Consider the following 20,562-nt stretch of genomic DNA (forward strand, 5'->3'; position numbering starts at 1 on the left):
AAATATTAATGCATTTCATCCTAAAAGAATTATAGCAAGGGCTTAAGAAACTTGCTTTAGAAGTGCCTTGCGCCATTTTGGCTCATGCTGAAACACAAATTCCAGATCTAGATCCTTGATAGTTGTAGTCTCATCAATTTCAAATTTGCCTATTGATCAACCTTGAGATGATCCTTGTAGATGAAACCACCTATGTATGCGAAGCTCTGAATAGAACATATTTCCCATAACTATAAGATTAACCTCTTACAAATTTCCAAATCAAATTTTTAAGAATTTGCGATAAGTTTTTCTTCACAATCACTTTGGATTCATAATGGCAAAGGAGTCCATGACCTGACAGGTTGTAAACTAGCTCTAATTCCACTATAATATCCTACATTGAGTAGTGTTGGAACAATTTTTTTCATTAAATGTATAGCAAGGGCTAAACAGAAATGTTTGAAGATCTAGAAATCAAACTTACCATGGTCCACAAGCCTATAGTTTGATGAAAGAATGTTCAAATCTCAAGATCCAAACTCCAAGCTCGTGACAATTTTTTCCTAGCAAAAAATTGCTTAAGGCTCTTTAATGGTTATGTTGTGCATGCTCAATAAAATACTCTAGTTATTGTAAAATAAGTTTGATCAGCCAAAAAATGAACATGTGGAAATTAATGTAATCAAACAAAATGTTGCATCTAAATTCAACACAAACTTGGGCTACATATAAGCAAGTAATGAGCATCAGATTTCAATTAAATTGATAATATACTCAACATATAGTCCTGAGAATCCTTTGTGTAAGAGGTAATTGCTCAAAGGGAGTCTTGATATAGTGCCCAAATTGTATTGTAGATTGTCAAGTAAATGGCATGCCCAAAAGCTAGAGTTTGGAACATATTTTCCTTGCAACACCATTTTAATGTTGATAAGTACAAGTAAAATGAGAGTATATAACTAGATAATTGCTCAAAGATGAGATGCAGTCCCCAAAAAGAATTGCCCCTAACTATTTTCTCTTCATAGATGCTAATCATGAGTGGAAACTAACAATCTAGGTCCATGCTTCACTTATACAAATCATCTTAACAAATGTTCCAATTTATCTAAATAATGTTTTGTAGACATGTGAAGTAGCAGAATAGTTTGCAAATGCTCTTCTCTTGATATCCATAGGAAAGGGGTATTAGTTTGAAATATCAATCAACCACTCGGTCATTCAAGGTCTTGTGAAAAGTCGTCTACCACGAAAAATCCCATATTAATGCAAAAAAAGCATGACAACTAGTCAATTTGAGAAACCAATGACATCCAAATCAACATTATGCACACAAATCTCCCAAAATAAAGCAATAACATATCACTGGATGGTAAATTTACTAATACATACCGAGGTTGATGTTTTCAATAGTTCACGGATAGGCATTGTTACATAGCATGAAGTGGGAAGGGTGAAGCTTATTTGAAGAGTAGTATGCGATGAAGGTTCAGAGCCACCATCATGATTAACTTCCTTCACATTTGTTTTCAATTTCTCTTCAGTGTAACCTTCAACTACATTATTCTGTGGGCTCTGCTCTCCTTCCAAAGCCAAAAATTTTTCATGTTTAGTTGATTTTTCATTTGATGTTTCCTGCAACACATTATTATTTACATTATTACATTTAGCTAGTTCATCAAGATCTATTGTGACCAACTACTGTGTAGGTTCCTCATACTTGGTGATATTCCTGCAAAATATTACCACTAATAGTAATAAGAGAGAAAATCATGTCAGAAGGAAAATAACTCATTTTATTTTAAAGGATAGTAAGACCTATATACAGAAGCTAACTTATAAAACTATAGAACAAATAACCATCTAGCAGATGAAAGGATCGAAGCCAAACTTATATAGTAGTCATTTACAAGTACAACCATCAATTCAAAGTGATCCCATCAATGAAAACATGAAATGAAAATAAAATCATAAAAATAATGAAGTCCTCTCATACCACAAATAATCAATTGGCTTCTGGAATAATCTTCTCTACCCTCCTGCCAAGTTCATTATTGAAAATTCCCTGAAATGATGAGAAAGAACTTCAAAATAATAAATAAACCACAATCATGGATGGGCAACATGGAACAAGACAATATTCACTTATGCTTCCCTACTAAATTTCATAACTCCATTGTTTCTAATCAGATCACAAGCATTGTTGCACTTCAGTCTTACAAAAGTCCTTTAGATATTCTAAATTCTGAGAATAATAAAAGAGATATCCTCACATATGAAAATACATTGAGGAACTTACTTCACACCATGTGAGCTGTCTTGCAAGTTAACTAAATCCTACAAAAGAACCACATGATCACCAAAACTGTGTATCTTGTTTTCAGGCAAATCACACAAACCCTTGATCCATCAATTGAATGCTACTAGAGCACATTGTTTTTGGCATGCCAAGTTTACATGAATAGATATATGAGCAAAAAAAATTTAAAAATTGATGTCATTGAAACCCAAAAAAATTTTACTGACAAAGGATGACAAAATATCGGTACTTCTTTCAGAAACGTATATCAGGATAGTCCAACTTCAAATAATACTAATTGTGGGGTGGACATGAGGACATCATTTGGATTCTAGAATACCAACTTTCCTCTATCATCTAATGGCTTAACACAACCTAGACTTAAAAAATATCCATAGCAATAGAAGAATTACAAAAACAATTGAAAGCATGACATTAAGATACAATCATGTTAACTTGTTCCACTACTTTGATAAAGATAGATATCATATGAGTTCATTCAATTTCAAATGCATTAAAGTGAGGAATTATTCTTAAGTAGGAATTCAAATATGTAGAACCACCTTGTGTAGGAAATTTATACACACTTTAAACCCTAGATAATTGTGTAAAACCCTAAATTTGCAAATATGAGATTTGTTGCAAAATAAAAAAAAGAGGGATTCCTAAACAAAATTGGTCAAATTCTGGTTAGCAAACTAACAATCATCAAAAACTATATCACCAACCTTAGCCACTAAAGGAACACCCTTGATTTTGTTTCAAATATCATGGGAAAAATTAAAGTAAACCTAGGCACAACTTTTAGCTATTTAAAAATCTGCAATTACTACAAAAATTGCCACTTAAATTCACAAATGCTGGCACCACAACATTTTTAAAAATCTCACAATTTTTCTACCCTTAACAAGTTTGTAAAATTGCATACAAATTCTTTTGGATCTTGAATCTTCACTGGTGTTCACATCTAATTTGACAACACATCAAAATCAACTGTAATCCCTACAATGATTTGCTTTCTTAGATCTTGAAGCTCAACTTAAGCTTCGATACCAGATTAAGAAAACAAAAAACAAAAAAATTATCAAGATATTCAATTGATAAACTAAGAAACAAAAACTTTCTTATATAGACTTACATAGAGTTAAAAAGTAAATAGAACATCAAGACTTATTTCAGACTAATCTAAACTCCAAAAGACTTTATTAAACTCTAAGTTGCACATTAATTGATCATTAAAGAATATAATTATATTCTAATAGTGGTAAGCTGAGAACTCTAAGTCTACACATTAATTGATCATTATACAATATGGTTATACTTTAACAGAGGTAAGTTGACAAAAGAGAACACTAAAGATAAATTAGCTAAGAAACGCAACCTTCCCTATTAGGAAATATACCATCAACAAGAAGTGAATGTGACACCTGAAAATTAGAGCGTTGGCCAGTTCCAGCTAAAGCACCACAATATATTGTTCAAAGTCAATATCAAAGAAGAACTGAAGTTTAAACCAGAAATCCTACGATAGAAGAAGAGACTTTGCATGAAAATATGAGTTCAATAAGGAAAAACATCTATGGTAGTGATGCCATGTTGGAAGTATAATTGTCACTATATCTACAATAGGAATGCAGCTTCCCATGTTGTATGATGTACATTTTGCAAAGCTCCGTGAAAAATACTATGATATCTAACAACAATATGCGAAGGCATTGAAATAGGTAGCTGCTGATCAAAATGATTGGCTTCCATAAACATTAAATATTTATGAGCTCAAGTATATCATAAAAGTACAAGAAGACAGCTTCATTTTTTAAAAAAATTCCGAAAAAAAAGGGGCAATAAGATGAGCGTTTCCAATTTCATTAATTTTTTTAAAAGTATATGTACTAAACTTGTAAACTCTAGTTCTCAAAACTATACTTAAGGTTTTTTTCTCCAAAAGACTTAAACATGTAACTTTTAAATAGTTGATGCATGTGAAGCATTGAACATGCACATAATCAAGAAAACAGGTGAAAGGAAAAAAAATCACTTTCAAAATATCAGATCCAGAAATGCATCGTATCTTTGCTTCTCAATCAAGAAAATGTAACAAACCTTTCTAGCTAGATTATGATATGTTTCAACAATATCATTTGTTCAGCATATTATTCTTGAACTACAACCAGAATTTCATTCCAACTCAAAAATGGAAAATCACAAAATAGATATAAACCAAGAACATCAACTTTTGTCTAGATTAACTTTTGCCATATGTAATTCACTCTCCATTAAGAGGCAATTCTTACCTAGGACCATTGCTAAAGTGGACCGATTAAGAATGGCTCCTGTAGTAGCCTACTCATTTTTCCTAAACATACTGTAATTAGTTGATCGATTAAGAATGGACCCTGTAGCAGTCTACTCATTTTTCCTAAAGATACTATAATCAGTTGACCAATCAAGAATGGCCCAGTAGTGGCCTATTCATTTTTCTAAAGATACTAGGAGTATTGCAAAATCTTGAGAACCTAGACTTGGAAAAATTGAATTTTTTGTGGTGGTTCCATGCTATGTAAGAGTGTTGCATGGGGAACCAAAAAATTTGGTGATTACAAATAATCTAAGCATGACATAATTTTCCTACTCATGTCACATGTTTTTTTAAGACTCTACCATACAAGATAGAGTGACAAATTCAACTGAAGCAGAAAGTCTACTATAAATATTGTGTAAGCAATATATATTGAAAGGACATTGCCAGTGTAAATTGCAACTTGCATCCATAAATATTCAAATTTAGCTTTTGTATTTTCCTTGGCACAAAATAGATTGTCAACCTTACGAGTTACAAATGTTTGAAAACATACTATACAACATAGAGTGATAAATTCAAATGAGAACAACAAGTGTGTTGTACACTATGTGTAAGCAATATTTATTGTGAGGACATTACACATAAATTTATAGGTGTAAATTGTAACTTGTACCCATACATATTTAATTTACTTTTGCATCATCTATAATTAAAATAATTGAATGAAACAAAAGCAACAACCAAAACTCCAAACTTCACTCCATTGTTGAAGGATACATAGCACACAACATAGCTAACTTGAACAATATATATACCACACAACAAATCTAACTATCAGCACCATCGTTGCACCTTATAGGTGCATGTGCTGGTCATTACAAAATACCAATATTAAATATTTATTAAACTAAATCAGTAAATAACAGATAATCAAGGTTGGACTTCCTTATCCCTTCGCACACATATACAGAAGAAGTCATCAAATAGGAGGGGGCAAAGATGGGAAGGTATCTGCAAATCAAATAAATATCAAAGTTTAGCTAGATGGTTTAACTCAATATTGTCAGAGTCAAGGATAACTTTAGTGGCTAATATTCGCCAATTGGCTAATCTCACTCATAAGGGACCTTATATTTGACTCTCTCTTTTTGTACTTTTCGGGTGTCCATGTCGCCTGTGTAGACACCTAAAAACTTTTAGAAAATAAAATATTTTTTATTTTTTGAAAAATTCCTGATGACATCATCATTTATTAATTAATTAATTATTTTATTTATTTATTTATTTTTATGCCATTAAATCCCTTTATCTTAATTAAAAATATTTAATTAAGGAATCCCTCCCAAAAATGTTTAAATCTTATTTAAACATTATTTCCTTATTTATTAATTATTTAATTAATAAATTGACCAAAAAACCCAAAATAAATTTAAAAAATTATTTTTTGCCCAAAACTTGGCCAATTTCCTTAAGACCACTAATCTCTTCCAAAATCTTCTAATCCTTCTTTAATTTTGATTAAAGGCTAATCCCATCATTTCCTACCCCTAATCCCAACTCAAAATATTTAATTAAGATTAAATATTAATCCTCATGTTTATTTAAAAAGTTTTAATAAATATCTCCTCAACCCAAACCCTTGAAATAAATCAAACTTTATTTATTTCCTAAAAATCTAATTTATCCTCATCCTAAGAAGTTATAGACTATTCTAGAAAGTCTTTATCCTCATCCAAAGTCTAGACTCTTCTAGAAGATGTCTTTAAACCTAATCCTAATCCCCTCCTAACCTTGTCACATTCCCTAAACATGGGTTAAAACTTACTAACCCAAGCCAAAGTTAACAAATATCTCCTCCTTCCCTAAGCTAATTAAATGTCATCCACTTGCCTATCCCTAAGCTAATCCTAAACCATCCTAATCCATCCTCTAATCATTTGCACAATCCTAAGCAAGCTTAAAACCCTCCTAATCAAGCCCAAGTCGAAATTTCTCTCATCTCCCTCAAAATATCTCAACCATAAAACTTTATGAAGCTCACTAGGCCATAAATGACTCTTCCAAGCCCTTTTATTGCTCTTACAAGCCATTATGAGGGTCTTTATGAAGATTTTATCCCATTGAGCCTCCTTTGTTGACTCATCCTTCCCCTTTCCTCCATCCTCTCACCCTGTGACATGTGTCACTCCCTGATTGGTTGTAAGGAAGCACAATCCATGTGCTCTCCTCTCATGCAATCTGAGCCCTCCATGAGCTTTTTTCCATCCTTGCATCTTAGCCCTCAATCCATCAAGCCTCTTGCCTATAAATTGGATCCTTCCCCTTTGCAAAACAACACAATCCATGAAGTAAAGTCATAATTCCATTTTAAGAAGCCATTTTACATCAAAACCATACACTCACACCCAAATTACAACTCCATTTGAAGCCCTTTTTGAAGCATAAGCTTGAGCATACATCCTATCTATTTAGACAAAGCCACTCAACAAGAGAGCTTCTTATTGAGAGAGCCCATTAATGGCTCATATTCTCAATTGAGAGCTCATCTTAGTCTATCTTGAAGTTTATGAATTTTGTCTAGTTTGTAGAAGCTTTATTTAAATTTGGTTTCTATTAGCATACTAACATTGCTCATATACATTTTGGCACATCCGGTGGGACCCCGCATGGGTCATCTTCATTAGCTTTTTTAGTCAAATTTTGTATGTCATTTGCTAATTTTGGCTAATTTTGTTTGTTTTTGTGATTTGTAGGATTGTATAAATTGGTTTTGTAGGTCCACATGAGCATGAAAAAGACAAAGGAACTCATAATCTATCTCATAGTATTTGCAGATTTTTCAAGCTTATAGGTGGACAAAGCACTTGGAATTCTTCTTCCTCTTCTTGTCTATATTATTCTTATTCCATCTACTTCTTCTTCTTCTTGTGGGAGATCTTGGCCATTTTTTTTGAAGGAAGCAAAATCATACACACTTGTTTTTAGTGCTTAAAATGAACCCCTAAATCATACTTAAATCCATTAAAAACTAAAAATTTGCAAAAAAAAAAAAAGCCTTTTAACAAGTGAAACTAAACCAATTCAATCATTTGCATCCTTGCAACATCAAGGTTTTAGATGCATTCATGCAAAGTTAGGAACACTTCATTTTTGGAAATTTAAAAAGAACTTCAAGTTTCCATTTCAAAAGGTTCAAAATCAACACTAAGTTTCTTAGGTTTTTCATGCATCAAAACAATCTAGGAATATCATTTTTGGGCTTAAAATATGCAAACTAGAACACAAAATCTTGAATGAAAACCAAAGTCCAAAGAGTCATTTTCACTTTTGAGTCCAAAACAATCTTGAATGATCTAAGGTTAAAACAAAGCACTTCAAAGTTCTTAAAACAACACACAAAATCTCAATCTTGAATGCTCAAAGGAAAAAACTTGAATGTTTAATCACTTGTCTTTGAATGCATGTTGCTAAAATCACTCTTGAGTGCCATGGATTAAAATCAAGTTTTTTTTTTTTTATGAATGCATGATTAAAACAACAAATCCAATCTTGAATTCCATAGATCAAATAATCATCTTTTGGGGCATAAAAAGAATCCACATTTTTGAAATCTTCTAAGTTATAAAAACTAATAAAGATGCTTTGAGTAAGTTTGTAGTTGAACTCACCCTCTTTAATCACCCATCAATTTAACCATTGGTTGCAATCTCAGCGCCATCTATGGGGATGGGTCTACCTAAGAGGGTGTTAAGTGCTCCACAAAGATCAAACTCCACTCACTTGGGTCTTTAGTGGTTTTTTTAAGTTAGAAAATTCCATGAATGCACATTAATCTCGTTCACACTTCATTTGGGCATAAAAATTGGACAAATCTTGACGTGGAGGGCCTCCGAGCGCGCGCTTGGAAATCGAGTTTCACACATCTTTATTTTTGGCTTAAAAAAAACTCACACTCAATCTTGAATGCCTAATAATCAATGAACATTGCATGGTTTGGACGCAGTTTCAATGACTCTCACATTTCTTATGTTGACGATCTCTCAACTTTCATTATGCTGACGATGCTATCAAATTGGAATGAACATTGTATGCCATAATCACAAGTGTCTTCAATCATAGCTTACAAAATCTAAATCATCAATCAGAATAAACGCATGTCTTTTAAAGCCCAAGATCATGTATGTGGTCTTGTTTTACACTTTTTAGGAGGCCTGCTTGGGGATTTCATCACCCCTTGGGACGACCTCAACTCCAGTGTTCCGACAGAGTATAAAAATCGGGAGGTGAATCCAAAGACACCTCTCTTGCAATCAAGATTTTGTCACTCGGGCTAATCCTCAAGGAACTTTATACCCTTGAGAAGTGAAAGAGGAGAAGTGGGTTACCGCTCCTCTCGACTGTGTGACATCTTTTTGGTTTCATCTACGGATTTGGGCCTCACGTACCTTGCATATATCGAGGACTCCCTAGCTATAACAAATTTCATCCTTGTAGAAAGCTTCCTAGGATGTTGGTGTGTTTGATGTGCTTGCTCCAAACTTTTGTCTACTTGTTTGTTCATAGCTTTTGAATGAATGCTTGCCTACTTTGGTCAAAATCCCAAAAAAGAAAAAATATCCCAGCTCAAGGCATACTTAGCGTAGTCACTGCCTCATTAGAAAATCAGCCAATCTCTCCCGCTACAACTGAATCTATCTAGTTCCTTGCTTTAGAACAATCCCAAATCCAAAGTCTCTCCAAATTATCCCCCCTAGCCAGCTAGCAACCCAATCCAGAATCACACCCAAGCCTTTAGAGAGTTGTTGTCATTCTGCTAGAATTTGCTATCCAATCAATTTGACCAATCCACTAGCCTCACTAAGGTTATCCCTTTGACAGAGCTTTTTCTAGGGTAATCTAGCTTTGTCACTTGCTATCCCTCATCACCTTGAGCTAAAGGTTGGGATCCACAAGTGGTCAATCTTGTGTCATGGCCATAGGATCATTAGTCTATCCTTAAGTTGACACAATCTCCACCAATCCGACGCATAGGAAAGCAAAACTCTCACTTTTTGACATCATGCCCTTGAAGTCTTCCATCCATAGGAAACCCAAAAATCTCTAGGCAATCCTCCTTAGGTCTGTCATATAGCTTTGACTCTCCCTAGGAAATCCTTCATCAACCAATCCAAAATTTGTGCTTAATCCAAATCCAACCATGAGCTTCTGTGTTCATCCATATGCAAGACCCCATCCCCATCCAACTCATCATCAAAACATGAAATCCCAAACCTATCATGATGTGTTCGATCATATTGTCCTTGCTCCCGCCACCTCCTATTCCAATGATGATGAAAATCTTGTTGATTATGACGAGTATCTTGAGAGCCTTACAGGCCTTCCACCAACCATCCCCCAAAATCCAAGAGTTATTCCAAACTATCTAGTCATGCCATCTAATATCCCAGCTTCTCCTCCATCACCCAATCAACCAAGCTTCCAATCTTCCACCCTCATCACACCAGCTATTCCTATCAATCCACCACCTCCACCTCTAACACACGAGTCTCCAAGGAATCTCCTAGAGGAAATACAAGAAAAGTTGCCTCCAACAGTCGATAAGCCATGTCATCTAATCCAACCATGTGAAGTAGTTAGTGATGAAGCTTCCCCGTCTATAATATCACCCCCATCTCTCATAGCTATCATCCCCATACTATATCCATCAAGTTGCTTAAAATCCTTCCACTTCCTGCAAGCATAAAATTCCCACCACCCATCGAATCGCTCCAAATCCCATCCACATCTCCTCCTCCAAGCATAATCCAAATCCCATATAATGAACCTCATGCATCCACTCCCATCCATTCCTATCAAGATCTTGTCCAAAAGCATGTTGAAATATCCTTCGATAGAACAACAAATCTCGCCATCCCACTTATTCCCCTACATGATCCACTTTTACCATCCCCTCCATATCTAAATCCCACCATCTTACTTACTCCATCTCAAGATCCCTTTCCCTCATCCCACCCAACTCAAGATCCTATCCTCCGATCTCCTCTACTTCATGATCATACATCTCCCATAATCCATGATGATAGATCCATCAAAAAAGAACTAATTATCATATCCAAAGCTCCAACTCCTTCAACTAATAATGGACTCACATCTTGTGTTCCAAATATGAAAAAAGAAATGAAAATGTATTTCTAGATGTTGGTATCCCTGCTATTCCTGCATAGTCCCAAGTCCTTTCATCTCCACCCCAAAGTTCCCATCCATCTTATTCCGCATCTATTTTGGGCCCTCATCCTACTCCTTATCTCCAACCCTCCATTTTGGGTCCATATATCCCTTATCTAAATCCCACACCCTTTCCATCCATTTTGGGTCCTTACATACCTAATATGAATCCTTTATCCCCTCCATCTATTTTGGGACCTACACCTTCCCCGTTTCCATCTATTTTGGGCCCATATCCTTCCTTCCCTCCATCCATTTTGGGAAATTATATCCATCCATATCCTATGTTCCAATCTATCCTTCCATCCCCTCAAATCCACCAGCCAGATCATCAAAGGCACTCACCCTTGAATCCCTTCCAACCTTTAAACCCTATCACTCCATCAATTATCCCTCCATATCCTCCATGCTCTTGTTCCCATCCCATGGCTAATAGAAGCATATTGGATGCCAAAATACAAAAGCATAAATCCAAAAATCCACAAAAATCCAAGTCTCAACATGTCCCTTCTAAAATACATGTTCAAAACAAGAAACATTTAATCCCAATCAAAGAAAAAGTCAAGAGGCCACAAAAGCCCAAGCTAAAAAAGTCAAAAATCATGTGGATACCCAAGATGCTCATAAAAGAAATGCATCTTAAAGAAAAATCTCAATTGGCATCCATTCATGCTACTCAAAAAGCCTCATCCATCCATCCTTCATCCAAATCCCCATATAAGCATCCTTCATCCCCCTAATCCACTTTTAGTCCATATGCTTCTTATCCTAAATTTCCCATCCTCAATCTTCCAACTCTACTTTTAGTCCTTATCATTCTCTTCCTCCATTTTCTCCTCAACCTCACTCAAAACCATCTTTCCCACTACTCTATCACCTCTCAAGGTGTGTGCCAATGATGATCTTTCCATTTTCCTCATCCATTTACCCAAAAACCTTATGTCTTCGCATCCATTATCTGTCAAACTCCCACCCACCATTCCATTTGTTCAATCCAATCCTTTTTCATCCATCCTACCAACATCTATGAGCCAAAAATAGATGAAGAAAGCCAAAATCATTTCAGCTAAGTCCAAAGTCAAAAAGTCAAAAAAAAAAAAAAATTAAAGAAAAATAAAGCATCCACTGGTGAAAACTTGGCAATTCAAGCACCTTGGACAAGTACCATGATGAAAACTTGGCAAACAAGCATCATGTGCAATCCAGCCATCCCCAGCTTAGCCTATCATCCGCATTCTTTTGGTCGCATCTTGACATCCAACTCCATCTTCCAATCTATACACTTATCATCCATCCTCCAGCTTCCATCTCACACCATCCACTAATCTTCTGCAGCTTCAGCCAATCATCCTAGCTATCATCCATCTCCCTAGTGCCTTTCGCTTTTCCATCCTAGCTTGAATCCTATCACATCCATTGTAAGACCTCCTTCCACATGTCATCTTCTGACTGGGGGCACTGTATTCCTTGGAGATCTTATCTTTTCCATCCTCCCTTGTCATTAATATCCTACTCTAGGCTATCCTCATGCAAATCCAATGTCATCCTCTCATTACCCATTCACTCTAGTGCCATCTATCCATTCAGCTACCACCAACCTTAGCATTGTCCACAACATCATCATTGGATGCATCATGTCAAATCCATATCTTTCATTATCACCTCATCCTTAGCTTTTGCCTCTTGCACCAAATTGAGCCATCTCGCTATCCTCTCATCCTAAACTTTTTATCCATCTGTATCATACTTATCATTGGTCTGTTAGCTTGTACCATATCTTGATTAGCCTGCTTACAAATATCTTGGTCCGTTAGCTTGTACATCCTCTTTAGCTTAGTACCATTGTGTCTATCCAACTTTTGTTTCAGTTCCTCCTTGATCAGCATCTTGCACACATCACACAACCCTTGGTTATCTATTCCAATGCATCCTTTAACTAGATCTCCTATCACCAAAGTGTTATCCTTCTTAGTTCAGCTTGCCAGATGCATCACTCATCTAGATCCATCAGCTTAGGTGCTCTTTGATAGATCCTTGCAGGATATAGCTTTCCTCATGTCTGATCTTGGTCCGTTAGTACCTTGTCCTACCCATCTCGTTGGAAAACAGTTCTCTTTTGGATTTTCACTTTCTTTCGATTTGCAATCTTCCCTTTTGGGTCTTGAAGTATCTTTTCCAAGCAATCCTTTTGTTCCCTCCTCAAGGTTGCCACGATCTTCCATATCATGGTATACTGTGAATGGGGCAATCTAAGCATAAGGTCTTGATCAGGTCTTTCATTTGTTTTTCTTTTCTACTTGTGGGTTACCTAGTGTCAGTTTCACGCTACTTCCTTTTGAGATTCATGTCTGATGTTGGGGCAATCCTTGCGTATTTGTTTTGAGTCAGTCCGTCAGTCCTCTGGATAGTTGGTGAAAAGGCCTTGATGTTCTTGGTAACCTTGGCAATTAACCAACAGTCCTATAGAAAATCTAGTGCTCAACTACATGGTGGTACTTCTCTTTGAAGTATCCCCCTTCTCAAAAAGCTTCAATGGTTTTCCTTCATCTCCATTATCCCCCATCCATATCCAACATCCGTCTCTCCTACCCCAGCTTATGCATCAGTATCTCTTTGAATCACTCCTCACCTTTAGCTTTAGGGATCCACAATCCTAGTCTTAGGGATCCACCAATCCAAATCAATCCACCAAGCCTCATCTTTCAATATCCACAATCCTAGTGTTGGGGATCTCTGAAACCCATCTACCGCCAATCTAACTCTTTGAAATCCTATTGCATTATCTTTTTAATCCCCTCATCCATCTCCCCATCCTGGATTCTTTTTATAGCACTCCGCTCCTTCATCCTTTGCAATCCCTGAGATCTTAAGCTTGCTTCCTCTTGTGCCTCTGATTCTCCCTTTATCATTCTCCCGTAGTGAGAGTTTGAGCTAACTAAACCTCTTCTCTTAAGCCAATCTAAGTCTTCTTGCTCATCTCAGATTCTTGTACTTTTCAAGAAGTTGTCAAGCCTTGCTTTCTCTCCCCGCCGCCTCCTTGAGGGGGCATCTTGCAGTCCATTCTCTCCTCTTCTGCTCTAGCCTTGGGCATCTTATTTTCTTATCTTTGATGCCATGCCACTTGTGGCATCACATCAAAGAGGGAAAAAATGTAGACACCTAAAAACCTTTATAAAATAAAGTATTTTTATTTTTTGAAAAATTCCTGATGAAATCATCATTTATTTAATTTATTTATTTATTTTTATGCCATTAAATCCCTTTATCTTAATTAAAAATATTTAATTAAGGAATCCCTCCCAAAAATGTTTAAATCTTATTTAAACATTATTTCCTTATTTATTAATTATGTAATTAATAAATTGACCAAAAAACCCAAAATAAATAAAAAAATTATTTTTTGCCCAAAACTTGGCCAATTTCTTTAAGACCACTAACCTCTTCCAAAATCTTCTAATCCTTCTTTAATTTTGATTAAAGGCTAATCCCATCATTTCCTACCCCTAATCCCAACTCAAAATATTTAATTAAGATTAAATATTAATCCTCATGTTTATTTAAAAAGTTTTAATAAATATCTCCTCAACCCAAACCTTTGAAATAAATCAAACTTTATTTATTTCCTAAAAATTTAATTTATTCTCATCCTAAGAAGTTCTAGACTATTCTAGAAAGTCTTTATCCTCATCCAAAGTCTAGACTCTTCTAGAAGATGTCTTTAAACCTAATCCTAATCCCCTCCTAACCTTGTCACATTCCCTAAACATGGGTTAAAACTTACTAACCCAAGCCAAAGTTAACAAATATCTCCTCCTTCACCCACCCTCATTAAATGCCATCCACTTGCCTATCCCTAAGCTAATCCTAAACCATCCTAATCCATCCTCTAATCATTTGCACAATCCTAAGCAAGCTTTAAACCCTTCTAATCAAGCCCAAGTCGAAATTGCTCTCATCTTCCTCAAAATATCTCAACCATAAAACTTTATGAAGCCCACTAGGCCATAAATGACTCTTCCAAGCCCTTTTATTGCTCTTACAAGCCATTATGAGGGTCTTTATGAAGATTTTATCCCATTGAGCCTCCTTTGTTGACTCATCCTTCTCCTTTCCTCCATCCTCTCACCCTGTGACATGTGTCACTCCCTGATTGGTTGTAAGGAAGCACAATCCATGTTCTCTCCTCTCATGCAATCTGAGCCCTCCATGAGCTTTTTCCCATCCTTGCATCTTAGCCCTCAATCCCCCAAGCCTCTTGCCTATAAATTGGATCCTTCCCCTTTGCAAAACAACACAATCCATGAAGTAAAGTCATAATGCCATTTTAAGAAGCCATTTTACATCAATACCATAAACTCACACCCAAATTACAACTCCATTTGAAGCCCTTTTTGAAGCATAAGCTTGAGCATACATCCTATCTATTTAGACAAAGCCACTCAACAAGAGAGCTTCTTATTGAGAGAGCCCATTAATGGCTCATATTCTCAATTGAGAGCTCATCTTAGTCTATCTTGAAGTTTATGAATTTTTTTTAGTTTGTAGAAGCTTTATTTAAATTTAGTTTCTATTAGCATACTAACATTGTTCATATACAACTTGCACTTTACCAAAATTGGATCCCATGCTTAGGCTAATTTCCAATAATAATACAAAAGTATTTATTTTTAAGTGATGACTTCGTCAATAAAATCTAATTTTCTATGTAGTAAATTAAATATTTTTGCCTACAATTTTGAAGGCTTGTCATAATTGATGGTCATATTTGCCAATATTCGGTAAAAATTTAAGTTACACTATAGATTAATTATGTAGATTTTACATGTATCTCTATTTTGAAGACTTTTCATGAAACTTTTTATCCCTTCTCACTTTGCCAAAAAATAGATTTGATTGGGGACACATGTCTTTACTTTGGGAACTTTCTTTAAAATTTGGTATCGTTTTTAAAATTTTGACTTCAAATAGGATTTAGGCAATTAATTAATTTTTTTTAGTTTTTAGAAGCTTTATTTAAATTTGGTTTCTATTAGCATACTAACATTGTTCATATACAACTTGCACTTTACCAAAATTGGATCCCATGCTTAGGCTAATTTCCAATAATAATACAAAAGTATTTATTTTTAAGTGATGACTTCGTCAATAAAATCTAATTTTCTATGTAGTAAATTAAATATTTTTGCCTACAATTTTGAAGGCTTGTCATAATTGATGGTCATATTTGCCAATATTCGGTAAAAATTTAAGTTACACTATAGATTAATTATGTAGATTTTACATGTATCTCTATTTTGAAGACTTTTCATGAAACTTTTTATCCCTTCTCACTTTGCCAAAAAATAGATTTGATTGGGGACACATGTCTTTACTTTGGGAACTTTCTTTAAAATTTGGTATCGTTTTTAAAATTTTGACTTCAAATAGGATTTAGGCAATTAATTAATTTTTTTTAGTTTTTAGAAGCTTTATTTAAATTTGGTTTCTATTAGCATACTAACATTGTTCATATACAACTTGCACTTTACCAAAATTGGATCCCATGCTTAGGCTAATTTCCAATAATAATACAAAAGTATTTATTTTTAAGTGATGACTTCGTCAATAAAATCTAATTTTCTATGTAGTAAACTAAATATTTTTGCCTACAATTTTGAAGGCTTGTCATAATTGATGGTCATATTTGCCAATATTCGGTAAAAATTTAAGTTACACTATAGATTAATTATGTAGATTTTACATGTATCTCTATTTTGAAGACTTTTCATGAAACTTTTTATCCCTTCTCACTTTGCCAAAAAATAGATTTGATTGGGGACACATGTCTTTACTTTGGGAACTTTCTTTAAAATTTGGTATCGTTTTTAAAATTTTGACTTCAAATAGGATTTAGGCAATTAATTTAGGATCATCTGGAGGATAAAAATAATAGGGGTGTTTCCCCCAAACCACCATTCAATATTTTGGAGGGAAACAGCAATGATAAAAGTGGCATAAATTTAACCTTAAAGTTAATTAGGCTCCATATAATAATAATAACATAATAATAATATAATAAAATTAGTATTTCTATGTATGTGTACTTTTTTCCATGATTATCATCAATAATGAAAGATTCGCTAGGATTTTATAGAATTTTCATATGATTGAAAAATAATCCCCAATGAAATTAAAAAATTTCTTACTTAAAAATAATAATTCGCCAATAGAAATTAATTTTTTCCCCTAAACTAATGTTCAATTTGCCAAAATTTTATACTTTTTCCTAAAGGGGAGTTTCTTAAAGTTATCCCTGGTCAAAGTATCCAGTACTTGGTCAAGTAGCTGATAAATATGTTGGTAGAAGAGGAATTGGTAAGACAAAGCTAGTTAGTCTGAAAGAAAGTGAGCCTAATGGTATCAAAAGTGAAAGCAATGAGAAAGCAAAGGAGGAAAGTTCTTTTGAAATTGATCTACCAGATGTAGAAATTGGGTAAGTTTGTACTCAGTTTCCTCTTGAGTCGAGTGGATATCTTCATATTGGACATGCAAAAGCTTATTTTTTAAACCAATACTTTGCTCAAAGGTATAAAGTGTGCTTGATTATACGCTTTGATGACACAAACCCTACTAAAGAAAGCAACAAGATTGTAGAGAACATATTGAATGACCTTGATATGCTAGGCATTAAAGGAGAAGGACCTACATACACTTAAGATTATTTTCCACAGTTAGTAGAAATGGATGAGAAATTGATATATGAGGGGAAGGCATATGTGGATGATACACCTCAAGAGCAGATGCAAAAAGAGAGAATGGATGGAATTGAGTCCATCAATAGGAATAACTCTATGCAGAAAAATATGTGTCTATGGAAAGAAATGATTGCTACTACTGAGAGGGGGATACAATGTTGTCTAAGAGGTAAGCTAGATATGCAAGATGTTAACAAAACATTGCAAGATCCTATTTATTATAGATGTAATCCTGTCTGCCATCACCATGTTAGATCTAAATACAAGATATATCCAACATATGATTTTTCATGCCCATATGTGGATAGCATTGAAGGTGTGACACATGCTCTCCAGTCAAGTGAGTACCATGATCGTAATGAACAATATTATAGGGTCTTAGAAGACATGGGTTTGCGGAAAGTGCATATGTGGGATTTTAGCCATTTGAATTTTGTTTATACTCTCTCGAGCAAGTGAAAACTACAGTGGTTTGTAGATAACAAAAAAGTGGAGGGTTGGGATGATCCTCGCTTCCCAACAGTGCAAGGAACATTGTGAAGGGGATTGACAATAGAGGCCTTAAAGCAATTTATTCTGTCACAATTTTAAATGTTGGACTTTTTCTTTGGAAAACCTTTTTTTTCACTTAATTTTCTATAGTTTCCATACAGATTCTTATAACCTATACCAATTAAAATTATAAATCTAAGTTTTCTTTAGCACTTTTGTTTCAAGGAGCATCAAAAAATCTAAATCTAATGGAGTGGGACAGACTTTGGACAATGAATAAAAAAATCATTGACCTTGTCTGTCCTAGACACACTGCTCTTTTTGAAAATCATGTTCTTCTATGCTTAGCAAATGGGCCTAAAGAACCTTTTGTCAAAATTCTAGCTAGGCATAAAAAATATGAAGGTGCTAGCAAGAAAGCAACTACTTACACAAAATACATTTGGTTAGAGAGTGCTAATGCTGCTCTTGTCTCAAAAGGAGAAGAGGTAACACTAATAAATTTGGGCAATGCCATAAAAAAAATATTGAGAAGGACTCAAAGGGTATTATTGTATGGCTTCATGGCATGCTCCATCTTGAAGGATCAGTCAAAACAACAAAGCTAAAGCTGACTTGGCTACCAGAGATTTCAAAGCTTGTCAACTTGTCACTTGTTGAAGTTGAGCATTTGATTACTAAAAAGAAGGTATATTTTTCACTGACTCAAAACCTTTATGGTCAATAATGGATGAATTTACATATGTTTCTGTACATTGTGTTGGTATTTTACATTGATGTCCAAATATGACTCTCATTGCAAGCTGTTGATATAGCTTTTAGCACTCTATTCAAACAAAGATGTCCAATTTGTCTCTGTGTCACATACACATTGGTAGGGGAGCTCTCATAACTATCAATGTTCTAAATTATTTTGTATGGGAAGATATCCATAGAACATATACCGGTGGACATTTGAGAATTTATACTTCAAGCAATTGTACAAGAGTGTATTCTAATAATATATGAAAGTCCTGAAATTCAAAATTAAAATGTCTGCTTTGTGTGACTTCAGGACATATCCCCACCCTTTCATTATCTATGAAATAGTCTATAGATTGTTGTTTAGTGGAGAATGAAGAAGTAACCTGGTTCAATTTAATAGCATATTTAATGTGGTCATTTAGAGTTATGTTACCTTGTAAACAGATTCGAATCCCCCTTCTCCAAGCTTGTTATCATCATGAAAATTTCTAGTTACAGCCTTTATATTTTCCAAGTTGAGAAAAATTCCATGCTCCTTCCCAATAGCAATGTACACGTCTATACCAAGATTCTCTACTGATTGATGCATGGGAAAATATTACACATTTTGTATAGAGAAGATTTTATTTTACAATAAAAAATAAACAGAAGTTTTTCCCCCTTATTTCCTTTTCGAGTGAGTAGCTCTTATATAATCAACTAGCTAGAATTTTCATTGACATTTGAAAGAACGATTTACCAGAAAACAATCTTCTCGAAAGTACCTTTCCTTAATGCTGCAGACTTGAATCTTCTTCTGAATCCAAATAGGCATAACAATAACATCAACAAGAAGCCCCCAAGAATACCCAAAACTATACTCACTTTGTTTGAAGACTTGTCTACACAGGAGATCAATTCAAGTGTTCAGTCATTAAAAAAAAACCCTAAACAAAACCCTATTCTGGTCAATTAAAAACATCAAGACATAATTAAAACATCGATGATTGGAATCAACACTTCATGATAAGTTCTCATTCTCATTAAATCTAAAGATGAATCATGAGTATGATTTGAAACTTCTATTGAATCTTAAAATATGATGTGAAACTTTGATGCTAAAAATGCACATACAAAATGATTCAGAAATATATATACATTACATTTTATAGATTGTAAGATGGGAAGGTATCCGCAAAACATATTTTTTATCATTATTTTGCCATAGCTCTTTTATTAAGTCATGACCAAACTCTGAATAAGTGTCTCTATTTGAAGTTCTATCTTGTTGTTGAGATGGGTTTCGCTCAGGTTGTCAAAGAAAAAATATTAAAAGAAAAGGCCTAGTTAGATACTCATAGTAGCATTACCAATATTGTTCAAGTTGGATCAATCCTCTGATCTTAAAGTGCCCAACTTTCCAACTATTGCCTTGAGATTAAGCATTTGATAGACTAGATATGAAGCTCGTGTTCGACATAATGATGTAGAGTGTGCATAAAAATGAAATAGGATGTAGTCTTTTACATTTTCAAAACAATATGAAGCCCATGTTGGTCAAAATCTTAACCAACTCTTAGTGTTGGTCAAAAATTCAACCAACGTGAGCATGGATTTTTAAAAAAACACATTTTTTCTTGCCTATTTCGACCAATTCAACCCCACTTTAATAGATGGTCAAAAATTTTGGTCAAAAAATGGGGTCAAATGTACTAGTGTCTGCATTATGGAAAATTTTAAGTTTCCATAATTAACTCCACATAACTGTGCTACATGGTCCATCAAAATGTGGTATCATTTAATGC

At 34.5% G+C, this 20,562-nt stretch overlaps 1 pseudogene; it reads left to right on the plus strand.

The window, feature by feature from the left end:
• Positions 1–4,607: 4,607 nt before the first annotated feature.
• Positions 4,608–18,761, plus strand: LOC149557959 (glutamate--tRNA ligase, cytoplasmic-like; annotated as a pseudogene).
• Positions 18,762–20,562: the final 1,801 nt, after the last annotated feature.

Source organism: Cupressus sempervirens, chromosome 5, assembly GCF_028749045.1.
Source record: "Cupressus sempervirens isolate cs-2001-9-10 chromosome 5, ASM2874904v1, whole genome shotgun sequence".
NCBI classification, from domain to species: Eukaryota; Viridiplantae; Streptophyta; class Pinopsida; order Cupressales; family Cupressaceae; genus Cupressus; species Cupressus sempervirens.